The following is a 16,995-nucleotide window of genomic DNA, read 5'->3' as shown; positions in this document are numbered from 1 at the left end:
GGAAGAAGTAACCAGAGCTGGGTGGCATAGGATGGAGCTGGATCCCAGGACTAAGAGAAGGAGCCCATGTGCTAAGTCACAACACGACTCATTGGCACAATCATCTTTCACGCATATTGCATATCAGCCCTGCTAGCGGAACCCGCTCTGATCGACTATGTTCCTCACCTGTCCCAATAAAGGAGGAACAACAGCTAATAAGAGCCACTGCAAGAAACAGACAAAGGTCTCTCTCTCTCCCACCTCTTGGGAGCCAATCCCATTGACATCAGACCTGGAAAGGAGCAGGGGAGAATGAAGCTCCTGGAGTTGCCCCTCCCCTCAGCCTGGAAGGGCGCTAAAGGGGAACTGATGCAGCCCCACCAAACTGGAGACAGGGGCTGAGAGTGCCTGCAGAAGGGGCCAAAACCACCCTGATATATTTGGGAATGTTGGAACATTAATTGGCACAATATGGGGGGGGGGAGAGTGGTGGTGGAAAGACACGGGGAACTCAAAAATAAAAAATGACATACCAATAATACATCATCTTGATTTGCTGAGGTTTGGCACATACATTTTGAAACGTTGCAGTTGATACTACTTGAAGTTTCCCCATCCATGATTGTATGTCAAACATTATATGTATGTGCATACATATACACTAAGTAGCTGAAAGCCAATGCTATTGCACAGGTATTCCCATTGGGCCAAGTAATCCACCATCTATACTATCTCCCTCATAAAACCAATGAAAGTGTTGCACATAAATTAGCTGTAGAATAAGAGTGGTGATTGAGTTATCTCTGGTACTACAATTGTCCAGGACTCTTGGCCTGTATAGATACAAGTTTTACAGCTTACATCTGCGCAACAGCAAAGTCAAAATGGCTGAGAACTTAAACATTGGATGGCAACAAAGGACAAATACCAGTGATGATTAAACTTTGTGACATTCAGAACAGAGAGAGGTTTCAACAATGCTTGCAGCTGTTTCCATTGCTTCACACTGACTCAGACATTCTAGCCGTTAGAGACACACAGAGACAATCTTGGAATCTTATTACATAGATCAGAGGTTCTCAAACTGTGGTCTGTGGAGCTGTGGCTCCACTAATCAGGTGCCTGGATCCTTGAGGGCGCACATATAGGCTCAGGTGGTGGTGTTAGGGGGGGATATGGGGTAGGTGGGAGGGGTCAGTGGGGTGAGAAGAGGGGCTGGGGGGAATTTGGGATGTGCAGGGTTGAGGTGACTAGAGAAAAACGCAACTTTCCCAAGTTCCAGGGCTGTGGCTGCTGGGGAGAGACAGCCCTCCTTCCCAGTCTCAGCTTGGGGGCTGCCGCAGCAGGAGAAACCTCCCTCTTTCCCAGCCCCAGCTCGGGGACTGCCACAGAGGGGGAGAGAGGGCACATCCATTGCATTAGAAAGGTAAGACTACTGATATTAAAATATGAGTTGTGTGCTTTTATTTGTAGGACAAAAAAAATTATTGTTTTTTTTTTATATATAGCGCTTTTATCCAAAGCGCTTTACAATAGTTAGCTAATGGTACAAACAACATTTGGAAAGTTCATTAAGTTGTCCACTGAGACCCTCAGCTATTTTCAAGTGGTCCACACAAAAAAAAGTTTGAGAACCACTGACACAGATATTCATAACAGTGCACTCTAAAGATTTTCACAACTTTACAAACTTTAATCAACCTTTACATGCTATTGTGATCAGGTTAGCATTATACCTATTTTAGAGATGGAGAGACAATGACAGAGCAGGTAAGCGACTTGAACAAATTCTCATGCCACAACAGCATCAGAGGCAGGACTCAGGGGTTTCCAATCCTCAAATGCAAGATCAGACTGCTACACTATCCTACCACTCTAGCTAACAGATAGATATACTTCTTATTTCACTTACACTGTGTGGTTCCAACATTTTAAAATAATGAAATTTAAAATAGTATGTCTCCCAGTTCAAAGCACAAAATATGAGACTGGAAATTAGAATTTGAAACTTTTTGCACTATACTTATTTTTAATTCTTCAGATGCTAATTCAAAGCATTTTAAATAATTAGAAATAGAAACAGATCCATTCTTAAAACTATTATAATTATGCAGCAGTAAAAAAATTCTGTCATTAAAACTGTAAAATGAAAAGTACTCTACTAATAAATATTCAAACTTATCACATGCAAGACAAGTAAGTTATGAAAAATTATGTTACATGTTTTTAAAGAAACCAAAATTCTAATCTATCCAAATCTTTTTCTCATTTTTCCATGGCAAGTGCAAACACTGACAGATAGCAGTTGCAGAGTATAAGAGTACTCTATTATTTAACATTTAAATCAACTAAAATATCCTTCTATTACACATTAGAGTGAGAAATAATAGCCTGCCAACTGCCATGGAAAATTTTGGTGAAGTAGCAGACTAGAGCTGAAATCACTGACTGATATCTACAGCAAATAAATACTTTTGGTAATTCTCCTGTAGTGATCTCAATTACTGACAAAGTTCAAATTTTGTCTTGACAGGATTGTCAAGGCAAACTAGAAATGTTCACAACCTCAGGTCCAAGAGTTGGTTATTCAGTTAAATTTCATTCAATTTCTCAAAAATTAAATGATATACAGTGCTCTACTTTTCATCCTCTCTTTATAGCTGAAGACCTGAACTTTACATAGAAAAGACTCAAAGAAAATGAAAATATAAAACAAAACAAAAAACATGAAAGTTATTTGTTCTGCACCTTACACAACCACTGTTTCCCCACCTAAATCCTTCACTGAATTATATCAAAAAAATCAGGACTAGATTCAGAAGTCTGAGCACTGAATATAAGAATGTCCATACTGGTCCAATGGTCCATCCAACCCTGTATACGGTCTTTGACAGTGGCCAATGCTAGGTGCTCCAGAGGGGATGAACAGAACAGGCAAACATCAAGTGATCCATCCTCTGTGGTCAACTCCCAGCTTCTGGCAAAACAGAAGCTAGGGACCCTTCAAAGCATGGTTTTGCATCCCAGCCCATTTTGGTTAATAGCCATTGATGGACCTATACTCCACGAACTTACCTAGCTTTTCTGGAACCCTGTTATAGTCATGGCCATCACCACCTCCTCTGGCAAAGAGTTCCACAGGTTGATTCTGCGTTGTGTGAAGAAGTACTTCCTTTTTGTTTGTTTTAAACCTGCTGCTAATTAATTTCATTTAGTGATCCCCAGTTCTTGTGTTATGAGGAGTAAATAACACTTCCTTATTTACTTTCTCCACACCAGTCAGGATTTTATAGACCTCTATCATATCCCCTCTTAGTCGTCTCTTTTTCAAGCTGAAAAGTCCCAGTTTTATTAATCTGTCCTCATATGGAACTTGTTCTTATTGCAATGCCTAACTTTGAGGTGTCCTTCCATCCAGTGTTATTCACAACACCAGGCTCCTGATGCAACGCATGAGGAGGTATCTAGAAATTGATTAACAAAAGCCAGAAGATGGATCAGGGAGCCACATAAGCTATCTAGTGGGAAATGCAATAGGTGGGGGGAGTAAGCTCCACCTTCAAAGAACTTAGGCACTTACCTCCATTCCTGCTGAAGTTAGGCAGCTATTTTCACTCAGGAACATCCATGAGTTCTCCTGGAGTCAGAACTTAAGTCAGGATAGTTTTTTCTCAAGAGAGGAGGCGGCTCAATCTCCTAGTGGTCAGAGCATTTCCCCAGTATATTAGAGGCCACGCTTCAAATCCATCCTCTGACTGATTCTGCGGGGATTTGAATCAAGGTCTCCCTCCACTCTGAGGCGAGTGCCCTAACTATTGGGCTAGAGTCTTACCCACTCTCTTGGTTTGCCCAATGACTATTTAAGTATATGCCAGGAGTCTGGTCACTCACATGGGAGGTGGGAGACCCAGGGTTCATGCTCTGAATCAGGCAGAGGAGGAATTTTAACCCAGGTCTCTCACATCATGTATGAGTGACCTTGCTAATGGGCGTAAGATCATCACCTGCTCCTCCTCTCTTTTGTGTGGGTGTTCTCAGAACACGTGTCCCATACCTGGCCCAAATGAGGAGATTGGCAGGAAAATGCATAATTTGTGACTCTCACCTGATCCAATGTGTGAGTTGGGTGCCAACCAGCTTGGTGGTGTCAGCACTTAGGCAGATGTGCACATACCCACTATCAGATATTTGGATACCATGGGACTTTACCAGTGGAAACGTAGGCACTTAGAAGCTTTAGATGTCCAAAGGGTTAGGTGGCAGCTGAGTGGTGGTTTTGTGAATGCCAGTGGTGCCTAAATGTTGGACTTCAGGACCTAAAAGTGGCAATTAGGCACCTCAGATCCCCTTGTGAATCTTGCTTTCATTAACTAAATAAAATGAGGCTTGATCCTGGGGGAAGCTTTAATTGATTTCAGTGGGGGCAGGAGTAGGTCCCATGCATTAATGCTCCCAAATGCTCCCCTTTTAATTTTTGACTGCTAATCCACCCAAATCTGCAACTACATGGTCAAACTGATGCCTGTAGTGCATATCATGTAAATCTGTTCCTACATATGTATTTATCCATGAAATTAGCAGAATTCTGCATGTAAAAGCAGGTTTTTGGTTAGCGCAATTCATTGTAAAAATGAATGGATAGAGATAGCTCTCAGATAGAGCATAATTAAATCCCTAATAAAGAGTCTGACTACATTAATTCTTTGCTCCATTAAGCATTTTATGGCTATCCTCAAAGAAGCTTTGACAATATGTTTTAGCAAGTGTTGAAATTATTTCTGCTATAAACAGGTGTACAATGTGCCGTATAAGCACTTGAGCAAGAATCAAAGTGATAAGAGAAACTCAAGTGTCTAAAATTCTGAAATGCGTAGGGATAGTTAATACTTAGCTCTCTATCTGTATGTCCAGCCCTGTGAGGGTAAAGAGTCCCAGAACTTGGGCTCCAGCCCGAGCCCAAACAACTACACAGCAATTTTTAGCCTCAGAGCCAGAGCCCTGCAAGCTCGAGCCAGCTGCCCCGTGGGGCTTTTATCCCTGTGTAGATGAGAAATATATGAAGGGATGGTCAAAAGAAGACACTATCCTACCCCACTTGTGCCCTTCATAGAGGTCAGACACAATCACAGTCCTTGCCTTCCATGACTGCAAATATCAGGATTGTGCCTGATCCCTGCACAGGAATGGAAGTGGTGGGGAGACTCCTTACACTCTCTTCACAGAACCAGGTGCAAACTGTTCCTTACATGTCAAACTGATCTTCTTTATTTCTGACCAGTGTGAGCAAAATAATAAAACAAGTTGTCAACTCTGATCAATTTAAAGTGGAAAACTTTTTGAGTACACTTAAAAAATAACATTTTATCCACTAATTGAATTTAGGGTCCAACTCATTTGAATTAATATTAAGATGATCTTCATAACCACAGCAGGTGAATAGCCTGTCACCATACTACTGTATCTTGGCCTATGATCTCTTCAGGTCCCAGGCAAACATCCTATAACAGAGCAGCTATACTGCTCTTGTCAAAAAAGCATCAACCCTGGTGTCCTAAGAGACTGAAACCGAATTAGACTTTAAGGCCAGAAGGGACCATTGTGATCATCTAGTCTGACCTCCTGCACATCAGAGGCCACAGAACCTCACCCACCCACTCCTGTAATACATTCCATTAATTATACTTTAGCATTTCATATGAAGAAAATATTCTTCATTTCTTCTAAAAATCTGTATGGAGTGTTAATAAAATAGCACGATGACACATTAGAAGTGGGTACATTTCAGTAGTGATAAAATGAGATCTATGTCTATAAAGTGCTCTGGGATATTTCTGGAAGAAGGGTGTTTTATCATCATCATAAGTATAGTCTAAACTTTCTGCAGAAGATTGATATATAAAAATTTTCACAATATTTACAAAAGTCCAAATCTATTTTTTTTGTACATACTAGTCAGGTCCCAAAACATTTAAAAACTTCAATCAATTGTGCTTCTTAAGGCACACAGCTGCTACATAAAAATAGTAATGATTCTTGAAAAAACAGAAAAAAATCTAACAGGTTTATGAATGAAGGTATGGTATATTGCCAGTGGTGACATGCAGTAATTATTCTTGAACCATGAGGTCATCACCACAAATTATGAAACTGCTGAAATAATATTTCTACAGTTTCATCTTTCCCTCATGCAGAAATTCCTCTGCTAAGACTGGAAAATCTTGATCTTAAATTTAAGGACATTCTGCAAATTTAATTAATTATTTAGAGCAGGAGTGGCCAACCTGTGACTCCTGAGCCGCATGCAACTCTTCAGAAGTTAATATGCGGCTCCTTGCATAGGTGCTGACTCCAGGGCTGGAGGGACAGGTGCCAACTTTCCACTGCTCAACCCCAGGCCCAGGCCCCCATCCCCTGAGCCAGCTGCACCCTTGCTCCTCCCCGCTCCATCCCAGAGCCTCCTGTACACTGCAAAACAACTGATCATGGCGGGCAGGAGGCATGGGGAGGGAGAAGGAGGTGCTGATTGGCAGGGCTGTCGGCAGGCAGGAGGTTCTGGGGGTGGCGGGGCTGATGGGGCTGCTGACATATTACTGTGGCTCTTTGGCAATGTACATTAGTAAATTCCGGCTCCTTTTCAGGCTCAGGTTGGCCACTCCTGGTTTAAAGGCTTGCCTTGTGATCAAGAAAATATTAAAGATCAGACTATATTTTACTTCACACAATTTCTTTACAGAAATTAAGCCCTAAAGAGCTATAATTAAAAATACAAAAATTTGATTCACTCTCACATTTACTAACAAAACATGACATATATACATTTGTCATCTTATTCATAGACCTTGACTATTAAGATAAATATAAACTGAATAACTGAAATCCAGTTCTATGGAAATTGAGATTAGACGTTGTAATGTTTTTGTCTATTTAGATCTTATTACAACAAAGTCACATATTATATGAAAACATGAAGGAAAACAAAGAATTTTATTAACTTTCTTACACTACTGTCTTTAGTCAACACTTCTTTAATATTTAGCCACATTTCCTCAAGTTTGTCAAAGTTTGCCCTGCCAATCAGCACCTCCTTCTCCCTCCCTCCAAACTGCGGAATAGTGTGTTCTTCATGATCCCTCCCTCCAAACTGCGGAATAGTGTGTTCTTCATGATCCCTCCCTCCAAACTGCGGAATAGTGTGTTCTTCATGATCATACTACAGTGCACCTAATTCAATATGACTGAAGTTCTCTGTGAAGGGAGCTACTCCAATGAACAAGTCTAACTATTTATAGACTGGTCACTGTTCTAGAAAAGTTCACAGTTCAGCTGATATTCTTAGGGAAAAAAATCTGCTCGCTAGGAAGCAAAATGTTAAAAGATTTTTTAAATATAACAATGCAATTTCAGCAGATTTATGAGCACAATATTTTTTATGGGAATGGACCCAGAAGCACTTTATTTTGAACTCTCCTTCCACCCTCCCCCCAGTTGGGTCATTTAAAACTTTAATGCAGAAATCACTTAAGATTACATTGTAGGAAACAGTGGTGTCTTGACAGAAATATGGATAAAATGACCCTATAGACCTTGGCCACCTCATAACTCTATGTCACTATTCTATATGCATATCTTGCAGTTCACTGGAGATCTTCTATGCAGTTTGATAGGGTTAAGTTTGGAAGACAGTTTGGCACATACAGGTTTCTAGGCAATGTTTCACTTGAACTAAATTTTATATCATCTGCTTGATGAAAAGACAAGGAGAAACATTTTTCCAAATTTTATGCACAGTAGGCCAGATTTAACTTCAATACTGATTCTTAATATTACTGGTATAGTAAAGTAATATGTTTACTTCCCTAAATACTGCTTATTCTCAGAAAACCAGAGAGAGAGAGAGGCATGCTCTTTCAAGATGCTTTCATGTAAGAAAGCAGTCCTTCAAATTTACAATGCTGCTAGTGCTGAAAATAACATGTCTTCATTCTGAATCTGAAATTCCAGTTTCTTATGGGAGAAAAATAATTACAAATTATTTAAGCAAGGAGCCACATAATGGAGCTCTTCCGTTTAAATTAAATACAGAGTGGAGATAAGGGGACCAATCTGCCCTGATCTACAGATGTTAACTTAACTGTGTGAGTATTAATCAGAGCAGAATTTGTCCCGAGAGTTTAAGAGAAAGTAGGAAATGGCCCTCATTTTCCATTATTTCACATATATAATTTCTGCATCTCTGCACTCTCCACCTTGTTCAGCAACTCTATAACCAGAGGCAGAGCAGTTGCTTCTGTTTTACTTTGTATTCTATATTTCCATTTTCTACAAGTCCCTTATTAAAGCATCTGGGAAGCCATTTTATAAGATCTTCTGCCAGGCAATGGCCTTTTGGACACAATGCAACAGTTCCACATCCTAGGTGTTAGCTTGATGGGAGCCATTAAGCAACCCCATCTTACATTGTTATTGATCATCATCTAATAGTGCCTATGATTTTCAGAATTATATAAATTAGCCAGAGTGAGCTTGTTGTTTAAAATACAATCCCACCCTACTCATTTGGTCTTGGAAAAACATTTTAGTAAACATGATGAATGAGCACATTGAAACACTATTTTGCAGCCTCCCCTCATTTGCGCATATCCTAAAATTTCATTTATGCAATATTCACATATATATAGATTTCATAACATCTTTATACAAAAATGATTTATTATGCATACTTACTATGTATATAAACACACAAGAACTAGATGATAAACTTCAGAACCATGTTATCAATTGCAGAGCTCTGAAGAGTGAATTTATTATGCACCTGTGATCTCAGCTACCTCCACACTGATCTACCTCCCCTGGGATTTATTCTAATTTTCCAAACCGATAAGAAACTTCTACAGCTGATTTTTTTTAAAGCACCTTGGCTGAAACTCCCCCTTTTCCAGAAAGGGATGGAATTTCACCTAAAATAAAATTGGACCTAAACAAATTAAGGGAAAGATTCAGACTTGAGCACCAGTAACAGAATTTATTCAAGATAAAAATGTCAAAACTTCAATGTCTGATATTTTGCATCCTCGCTCGGCTAGAAGTGGATGTTTTAGATCACAAGATTCCTTGCTTTCCAATGGGGAAACAGCACTCACTACCTTTTCCTTTACAGGTTTACGAATCAACTAATCAACTTTAAAGATGCATCATTTTTATGTACAGAAAAGTCATTCTAGGTTATTTCTGGAGAATTAAAATTTACGTTTCCTTTTTTCAACATATTTCTTGCATTTTCATAATTAGCTTAGAAGTTTTCTTCAGGGTCTTTCTTACACTGCGTTTTATCATCTTACTTCCTGAATTCCTTCTCTGAAAATCTGAACTTCTGGATCAAGGGGTTTTCTTCTCTTCCACTATGTGGTACCTCATCTACAAACAAGATTTATAAGATTCAGATGTCAGATATGTAAACTATTTTTCCGTCAAGAGCAGCAGCTGGCACATTAGTATCTTCCATAAACATGTGTGTTTCTGGCTCTAGATTTTCCTCTGGATTTCTTTATCTTCTTCCAGCAATGCCACTTCATTCACTTAACTTAGGTTATGATGAAATAGAAATTCTGTAGTCACTGGTAAAAATCAAGTATTGCAGAGATGTTTTCTGAGGCCTCAGTGTACACTGAGCGGAACAAGAGAGGAAGTACTTTCCTATGCTCATGTATTTTCAACACTTAATTGCATATGTTTTTTCTAGAACTATTCTCATCACAGTATCTATAACATGAATCTCTTAGAACCAGCTTTTCCTTTTCACTTACAAGCAAAAATACTATATGCACAGTCTGAAAATACAGAAATAAAGCCCACCTTTGTGAATTATCCTATAACATTTTATCCTAGAGATCTATTCAAATTATAGTGACAAAAGTCTAGTCATCCATAATTCAGAAGCAGTCACCTGTTATGTGTTTGTGTTAAAGGCTTTTGATATACCAATAAAAAGAACACTGCTGAGACTGAGTCAGCTAAAATGCTCTGCACAAGGAATACAACATTGTCTGAATTGTGACCTTATTGTAATATAATTTTAGCAATGTTTGCGTATTTAGAAAATGATAATCAATATGGTTTTCTCCAGGCATGATGATCAAAAGTGGTGGTATACACAAAAGAATTCATACCTATAATTTTTACATATATTATATATATTTTTAAATGTATGTTATATATATGTGGTGTGAGTAATTAAGAGTACTTTCATAAATGACAAACTGCTGTCACTTTTTCACATCTATATACATAAAGAGATAGATCTTTTTTAAAGACTAAAGCTATGCAAAAGAAAAAGTGACAGCAGTTTATCATTTATGAAACTACTCTTAATTACTCTCACCATGTACATAACATACATTATCTGGTCACCAAGACAAGAATTGCACAAACTGGATTGCTCAGGCAACAGTTATGTAATGTTTTTGATGTTCTAGGTCTGATCTTGGGCAGTATTAATTAAAAAAAATTATTAGTTTTAATTTCATATGATGTATACACTGCCCACACTGAATTATGTGAAATACATCTGTATTTTACCATTTGACCTCATTTCCTTTATAGATTGTGCAGTCATGCAGACAAGTGGACACTTGAGTGCGGGAAATAGTTTAATTTCAAACATCTAAGATTTCTAATATAGAAATCAGGAACAAAATTTAAATCAGTAATACAAGAAAATTAATGAAAACTGAGAATGACAGAAATCCTATTTTAACCTAGAAGTGGGACTGTGTTACATAGACTTCTCACAGAGTACTCTATAACATGGCAATGTTAGAATGCATCGCAAACATTATTACCGAGTATTTGCACTCAGATCAAGATGTGCTTTGCATAAAACTAAGGATGAAACAGAAGAGGTGATTTTAATATGAAATGCGCACTGCACATGTTAGAGTACCCTCAAGGCTACAGTAATTTATGGCGACTACCTGACGTCTGAAGGGATCATTTCTACAGCCAGGAATGACTGGGGTATAGGGACAGGGAATGAGTGGTGCACAAACTGCTATACTGACTCTCTTCAACAAGTGATTCCTCAACTCATGACAAATCCTCAAGTAGCCTGGTAAAACAAGTTTGGGGCTGTTTTGTATTGCAGTGGCAGGACTTACGATCTGGCCCTATGTGTCCAGATTTGTGAGTATGCACATATTATTCAAATAGAAACTAGGGATCATTCCTAAAATTGATGTCTGCCCCTCAGGAAAAATGATGCAGAAAAAGAGTCAGTGATGGTAGCTGCATAAGAATTATGGAGCTTAAGAAATGGATGACTAATGGCACAAGAATGAAAGGGTAGAAGTAAATATGAAAACCTTGTTTTGATGTTAACTGCATGTGGGTGGGGCTAGGCAGACCAAAACATAGGCAATGCTTGGCTGTATAAGTGCCTATCAAAAATATACATAATGAAAAAGTATTATAAAAATAATGACTAGTTGTTAAAGAGAACTTTCAAGCTGTGGACAAACTTGAGAAAAGAAAAGACTCATATTTAAAATAAATGTGCCAATATTTTTTCTGTTCATTCATTTCTACTATTAAATTTTATGTCTCCCTCTGCTGGATTACATTAAAAAAATCACAATCCTGTAATGATGACATTAGCATTTCATCATGGAACAAATTTACATCACGAAGTAAGCTGACTGGTGAGTCCATCACGCAGTAGTGTAAATCTGTTGAATTAAATTCAATTATTTTCATGTAAAAGAGGTGTGAGAATAGAATCGCACAATTTCATATCAGGAATTAACAGAAGATGTATTATTAGGTTCTAGGAATCTATTTAAATATATAGAGCATATAAGAATATCTGCAAAAGGCAGCACAAAATTATGGAAAAAATACAAAAAGGTGTGTAGAGTTGAGTCTCATACTTCTAAGAATTTTCTCTCTCATGAAGCTCTTCTGTTAAAAGCAAACATTCTAAAGTGTACTGTTCTAGACCCAACTCATTATGGGCGGGGGAAGAGGGGGACTTTACCATGTTGAGCAAGAACAAAAAAAGTTTGGCAAAATAAATCAGGAATGATTGACAAATATCACTAAAGAATAGAAAAAAAAAACCCACATCCTTGGTTTAAGGGTATGTTTTGGAGAAAGGGTAATGCTCCATATAATCAAGTATGGTGTGCAAAAAAATTTACACTGAGCAAAAATATGTGGGTTTTAATGAAATAATACACTGAATAATTTAATGAAGCCCAACACAAATTGTCACAGAGACAAAATAACCTGGTTTTTGCTTTCTGTTATGATCCCTATGGATATTTATATCATTTGGTAGGGATTAAATCAATCTGTCACTATAAAAATGTGATAGGGTTCTATAGAATTACTCTGAAAGCCCACAAATTCATTAGACAATAATTGCATTTCCACAGGTGTTTTAAATCATCCTATAGAACCCATATCAGGAATATCATTTTCTATTGCGTGATATAGATTGGTTAAACAACCTACACAAAAGCCGTAATTTTCTATTACTAAATTCTATAAGACTTTTTCCATTTCCAGACTGAGCTGCTACGAGAGTTTATCTGCTCCAAGTTGTACAGCTCACTTGTTTTTTCACCCCTAAAATTAAAGATGGGAGTTGCGAGCAGCCATGCCTGTGGATGGTCAACGTCCACAAAATGTCTTGCAGCCTGCCAGTGGATTACCCTGGCAGCCCACAGGCTGCTCACCACTGGGCTAGGACAAAGAGAGAGAGTGAAAATCCATGATAAATAAAGTTGTTATTAATTTGTATTCCAATAGAGCTCGGTGTACTAGAAGCAGTTTATAATCTGAATGAGCAACATCTGAAAGGAAACAATGTATAAAACTTTTGATACAACTATATCAACTGAAGTGGCACATGCGCTGGGAGAGCAGCATTTGGTTCTAGTTCTGGAGCCGATTATTTCTCATACTTCAAAGCACTGGTAGGCATTTTTTATCAACTCATAGCCTGGGATATGGAAAGATCAAGGGTGAAAACCTGAACCACTGAAATCAATGGGAGTTTTACCATTGACTTAATGAGATCAGGATTTCATCTCACAACTTGTGTCAGACCTGGCAGGCTGATTTGTATAAGGGAGAGGCATTGTCTAAAACCAGACTAAAGCATCTCCAATCAAGCAGTTATTCACAAGATTAGTCCCACAGAAATCAGTGGGACTATTTGTCAGAGTATGTGATTAAGAAGGACCCTACCGAATTATGAAGGTCTTAAAGGATTTAGATTAATCATCAATGGCATTACAAATGTGCAGAATATGATGTAAGAGGTAAGAAATGACAGATAGATGATGGGATTATGCCATCATTGGATGCTATTAGTAAGATCAGTAAGTGTGATAATATATCTTAATAAAGCCATAATCTGGGGCAAGTATGTCAGTAAAAGGCCAAATTATCAAAGAGGCTTGCTCTTTGGTGCCTCTTAGGCCTCAAAAACACACTCAGATCTGCATGGATCAACTCCTGCACCCACACGAAGCCCCTGAGATATCACTATGGGTGTCCACGGACACAACGGTCTGGAATCAGCTGCAGCAGTGGGACCTAAATTTGCACCTGTAGTTACCTGTAAATATACAAAAAGAACACACACCATTATGCATCTACTTTATTTGTGTGTGCGTAAATACAGGTGTTTTCATTTGCAAATATGAGCCTAATTTCACTATTACTATTGGGAGACACATGGATCAATTATGTCTTGCACCTAGAGATCTTTATGTTCTATTTCAAATGCACTTCTTAGATCAAATACATGGCTATCTCCGTAATCATGTCATGCAATATTTACCAAAAAAAATCCTTTTTTACTACTACTTATTAAAGCTAACATGATCTTATTTGTTTTGTCCTTAAAAATAAAAAAACTTTTAAGAACTACCGTGCTAAGCATAATTGCATTTCTCAGTAGAGTCTTAGAGACCTTCTTTGAAAACAAGAACCATGTTTTTTCATTATTTGATTGTAATGAAGTTTCAAAACTATGTTCCTTTTCGTTCTGAATTCATAAAATCATTTAAATTCTCCAAGTCTAGACAGAAAATAAACCTGCCATTCCTTCAGGGGTCAGTGTTACTTTAAAGCACATAATCTAATGTGAGTTGAAGCTTGTGAATAGTTAAGTTATGATTACAATTTACAGTATAAAAACTAATAACTGTACATCTAGGCAGTGGGCTTAAGTGGCAGAGGCTAAATAAAAGCTGGAGGATGTTTTATTTTGTCTATTTCATATTCTTCAAGGACATGGCAGCTTGCATTAGACGTCAGCAGGAAAGCAAGCATGTGCACTGTGACCAAGCTTGCACGTGAACTGCATCTAGTTCTCTTTTTGAATAGACATCACCAGATAACTTGTCTGCAGAATATATTCCTCCATCAAATGGACATACTGTCATTGTCCACTGGTTGAAATCCAGAAGTTAAATGCTATCAGCATTTAGACTCTGATCACAACATGTCAAAACACAAGAAATGCACCCTTGCCCTGGTATGCAAGAATTACACAATGCTGCTATGTAACATAAGTCTATTAGATCTCAGAATTACCCTTAATGAATCAGCAATCTGTTTGCTCTCCTCTGTATTATTTACTGTCCCCCTGAGAATCTCAAGAAAACCACCGGGTCAGGTGAGGAGGAGAGGATTAATTTTTATTAAATCCGATCCATAAATCAAGAAAAATATACTCCTGGTAGAACTCTGATAGCTAGCTATAGAATTAAATTCAGTATTTGTTCTGGGAAACACTATAAAGAAATAACCTCCCTTCGACTGCACACCCTTGGTTGTCACCTACCAACCCATATAGGGCATCATCAAAAAACTACAACCCATATCCAATGGGGACTCCTCCTGAAAGAAATGTATCATGACCTCCCCTCTTCTGGCCTTCAAACAACCTTCCAACCTAATCATAAGAAGCAATCTCCCCACAGATCACAAACACCAAGTCAAAGCAGCACCGGAATAACATATGCAAAACCTGCAGACATATCTCCACTGCTACAATGATCAACACCTCCTACAACATACCTTTCAAGATCCAGGGTTCCTACACATGCCTATCACAACATGTGGTACATCATCCAGTGCACTAAATGCCACAATTAATAACTATGTAGATGAAAGCAGATGATCACTATGCTCTCGAATGAACTCATAGAGGAAAATGAAAAGAGAAAACACCATATCAGCTGTGGGTGAATACTTTTCACAAAGTGATAACTCTATACCTGACCTGTCAGTTCACATCCTCAAAGGAAACCTGCACAACACTTTCAAAAGACAAGTCTTGGAGCTTAAATTCATAACTTTGCTAGGCACTAAAAATCATGGACTGAATAGGCACACTGAATTTATGGCTTATTAAAAAGAAAGTATAACCCACTAGCAACTCCCCTCCCTCAGCTACCTTCTTCCCTATGACAGGAGGGATATTAATGGGACATTTCAGCTTGAAATATATGTTAACTACTTATAGAATCATAGGACTGGAAAGGACCTTGAGAAGTTATCTAGTCCAGTCCCTATACTTACAACAGGACTAAGTATTACACAGACCATCCCTAACCAGTGTTCGTCTAACCTGCTCTTAAAAATCTCCAATGACAGAGATTCCACAACCTCTGTAGGTAATTTATTCCAGTGCTTAACTACCCTGACAGGAAGTTTTCCTAACATCCAACCAAAACTGACCTTGCTGTAATTTAAGCCCATTGCTTCTTGTCCTATCCTCAGAGATTAAGTAGAACAATTTTTCTTCCTCTTCCTGGTAACAACCTTTTAGGTACTTGAAAGACCTCTTGGTCTTCTCTTCTCCAGATTAAACAAACCCAATTTTTTCAATCTTCCCTCATAGGTCATGTTTTCTAGGGCTTTAATCATTTTTGTTGCTCTTCTCTGGACTTCCTCCAATTTGTCCATATCTTTCCTGCTAAACGGTCTCTTCCACCATGTATTTAGCTCTAACACTCTGAGTAAGCTTCCCAAACATGAAGAACAGCTCTGTGTAAGTTCAAAAGCTTGTCTCTCTCACCAACAGAAGCTGGTCCAATAAAAGACATTCTCTCCCCTACCTTGGCTCTCTAAAATCCTGGGACCAACATGGTTACAATTACACTGCATAAAACAAATTTTTAACCAAATCCAAAATGAAGTACCACTTGTTTAAAATGTACCAAATTGTCTTGATTATTCTGGGCCTTATTTTCCGTGGCTCTTGCAGGGGGAGGGAAGTGGCAGGTCAGACGAGGCGGCAGGTCAGACGAGGCCTTCCACTCCCTGTGTATTCTCCATACAAAGGTTACAGAGAGATCAATCACAGTCCCTGTACTTAGGTGAAAGGTAGGAACTGCTTTCCCTCCGTGTACCCTCTTGCAGGTGTAATCCATCAAAAGTTGGTGAGGAGGAGCCAGGGCCATGATCTTGCTCTTCTTCACTGTGGGACACAGCAGTGGTGATAGCTACTTCATGCAAAAGAATGGTGGCACCTGTGTACTCCTGCAGCATGCCAGAAAGCTTGCTGAAAGTTAGTGCTTAATAACATGCCTCATGTATAAGACACTGCTAGGATTAATAGTAAAATTTCAATTCAGAATTGTAACAACTCATAAACATACTCAAACTCTAGTATCGTATTTTAGCCTCCACTTCTCTTGGGCATCATGCAAAAAATGGAGTTCAAGCCTAAGGGATTTTTTGTGTCACAGGAATAGGTTTTCAAGTTCCTATGTTTAGCAGATGGTTGATAACAGATTTCTCTATTTCCTATTCTTTAATTTTCTTGGATTTTTTTTGAAAGAATAGATCAGAGGAGGAGAAGGACCTTGGGGTATTGGTAGATCACAGGATGACTATGAGCCGCCAATGTGATATGGCCGTGAAAAAAGCTAATGCAGTTTTAGGATGCATCAGGCGAGGTATTTCCAGCAAAGATAAGGAGGTGTTAGTACCGTTATA

At 38.5% G+C, this 16,995-nt stretch overlaps 1 protein-coding gene across 1 annotated transcript in view; it reads right to left on the bottom strand.

Moving 5' to 3' along the window:
* The window catches only part of NR3C2 (nuclear receptor subfamily 3 group C member 2), a 265,632-nt gene that overhangs the window by 130,689 nt on the left and 117,948 nt on the right, over nt 1–16,995 (bottom strand).

This window comes from Gopherus evgoodei, chromosome 5 (genome assembly GCF_007399415.2).
Source record: "Gopherus evgoodei ecotype Sinaloan lineage chromosome 5, rGopEvg1_v1.p, whole genome shotgun sequence".
NCBI classification, from domain to species: domain Eukaryota; kingdom Metazoa; phylum Chordata; order Testudines; family Testudinidae; genus Gopherus; species Gopherus evgoodei.
The sequence above is the reverse complement of the archived record's forward strand: the minus strand, read 5'-3'. Positions and strand labels throughout refer to the sequence as shown.